Source organism: Dioscorea cayenensis, chromosome 10 (assembly GCF_009730915.1).
Source record: "Dioscorea cayenensis subsp. rotundata cultivar TDr96_F1 chromosome 10, TDr96_F1_v2_PseudoChromosome.rev07_lg8_w22 25.fasta, whole genome shotgun sequence".
NCBI lineage: Eukaryota > Viridiplantae > Streptophyta > Magnoliopsida > Dioscoreales > Dioscoreaceae > Dioscorea > Dioscorea cayenensis.
The window spans coordinates 19,341,735-19,344,549 of NC_052480.1; positions in this window are offsets into that span (position 1 = coordinate 19,341,735).

The following is a 2,815-nucleotide window of genomic DNA, read 5'->3' on the forward strand; positions in this document are numbered from 1 at the left end:
CCCACGTGAGGTGGGCACTGTCGAATGCCCGCGGTCGTGCGGAATTTTCCTGCAGGGCGTATGGAGACACTCAGCGATTTTTCGGATATCGGCGATGCCACAGGGGCATGGGCGGGGGAGATTCCCGCATGCCCTTGTGGATCTCGAGAATTAAAAGGCATGCGCTCTCCCGATACATTGTTCACACCTTGTTCCTCGGTGACCCTAAAGCAGCCCAAAGAACATTTTTCGATATTCTCCTGTCCTCCTATTATTGTCTTTGAATCTATTGATTGTGCATTGTGCGGATTGAAAGGGTGTTTAGCTTTTAACTTCATGCGATAGCTTTTTGTTTCCTCTCGTTACAGAGCTTCCTTTGAGTCTAGCTGATTACTGTGATTAAAATGGAAAATGCACATCGGTTTCTTATTAAAATGGTTATGATTTGTTTTTGAGAAGATCTGGAAGTGAGATAAGGGCGTAGGCGGAAGAATGGCTACAAGGGAGCCATGCGTTTTTCCACCTGGCGTGAAAGTACCAGGCGTGTGGAATTCGACACGACAGGTCTTGTCTGTTGACCTCTACGTGCAGAATGAAACTTATTGATTTTATTTTTCTAATACATGCAGGTATGCCCACCAGATCGAAGAAGGCAGTTGCTAAACGTCCTAGAATTAAGAGAGAGCTGGAAAGGAAAGAGAGGATGTAAAATACCTCTTAAGTTTTTACATCTTCCAAGTTCTTGACTAAATCTTAGTACTCACGAGTGAAAGGCCGAAAAGGATCAAACTTGGGAATTTTTTCTTATATTACTCACTTCTCTTCCTCTCTTCAAGAGATACATAGACTCCTTATATAGAGTGGAGTCTCATTGATTTTGACAATAACTACCCTTCTACAGTTTACATATGAAGGGCATACTTAGTCACGAAGCAAAGATATTAAATTACATATTTACCCATGAAGGGTATTTTAGATTTCCATAGCAGAGGCGACTGAGGTGTCATCCTCTTCCATTTCATGTATTATGTTGGTAGGACTAACAGTTCGTCCAAAACCTTCTGGCTGTCTTCCCGGAATTTGGGATGATCCTCTAGCTCTTATGGCGACTCCATTGAGGACCCAAACTTTAGCTGTCAAAGTTTCTCCCAGTAATTCCCAATCATCTGTTGGTCCTTTAAAATTTATGAAATATTCTGTGTAGGTAACAGTTTGATTTATAAATTTTAAGTTGAAAGGAACTGTTGTAAAGTTATGCCAGTGTGGAGTATGTCTGCTGAGAAAAATATTATGTGAAGCAGGCATAAATGTTTTTCCACAATACCTTGGTAGCTCTGAAACAATATGAGCTTCAAAACTGTGTCCTCTTGTATAGCTCCTTATTATTTCTTGAAGCTTTGGTCCAAAGAATGTTGGTACTTCTTCTCCGGTAGGAATGGATATCAGAAGTAGCATTCCATTTGCATAAAGTTCCCCAACTATTTCTTTTACTGCAAATTGTTCCCAATCAATTTTTGAGAGTAAAATTGAGGGAGCATACTGAATTTGTAAGGGAAGACCTTGATATTGGACTATTTCTAGTCCTGCAGTCTGGTCTTCATTAAGATCAATAATAATTTCTTGTAACTCGACCAATGTTGCATAAAACTCATCTTTTACCTTTGTATTAATGAGCATTTGTGACTTCGTTGGTAATTTTTCCTAACCATTCTTGTCGAAGGAAGACTTAAAGATTCATTAGTGTTGAGAAAGTATTGAAGTCTCTTTCCTTTGTACTCATTTTTGCTCTAACCTGTTGGATAAAAGAGGTTTCCATTTTAATTCCTTTTTCTTTGGCTGTGTTTTCTTCAGTGGGGTTTTTATAAGATGGTTCCCCTTTTTCACTAGAGTGGTAGTTTTTGAAAGCATTGTCAGCCATTGTTTTAGTATAGAAGCCTCGCCATCCTTGTGGAGAATTTCTCTTTCCTACTGCTTTCTGTAGATTTCCCCATGTATGATAAACTCCTTTCTTGGTGCCTTCAAAGATGACAAAATATTCGAAGTCTTGTTTTGTTTCTTTTTTGAAGTAATAGCATAATGCATTTAATGCACCTAATGATGTTGAAGTTGAAGATCTCCATAATGCATTGATAATTGTTTTTTGTTGGGTGTCTAATTCTATCCCATAAGGAATTCTGAAATTTCCTTTAGCTTCTTCCTTGAACTGTGGTAATTCTTTACCTTTGATGTTCTTGTTGTCCATTTCAACGATAAGAACTTGTGGTTATTATCCTTGATAACCTATCAGCCCCCAAATTATCTTTACCTTTTATATGCTCAATCTCTACCTTGAGTCCTGTTCTTGTAATCTGATCACAGAAATTTACCCATCTGTTAATAGATAATTTTTTGTTGTTTAATTTGTTATAAAAATTGACTATTGCAATACAATCTGTTCTAAGGGTAAATTCTTTTTTATCGTAGAGAAATATTTTGAATTTTTCCAGAGAATATATGCAGGCCATTATCTCTGCATCAATTGTAGAAATTGCAGTTTTGTAGGTCCCACTACAATAACGAGCAATTTTTTCGTTTGAAGGAGAATCAGTTTTTGAGGGTTTCCATTTTAGGATTCCTCCCCATCCTTCTAAACATCCATCTGTTTCAATGATTAAATAGCTGTTTGATTTTGGTAAAATTAAAGGAGGCAACTTAGATATGACCCTCTAATTTTCAATGATTTCCAACAATCTTAGGGTTGAACTTTCTTTCTCCCTAAGAGAACATTTGTTGTAGAGTACTACTGGTATATCTACTAAGGTTTGGGACCATAATTTTCTAGCAAGCAATGTTAACT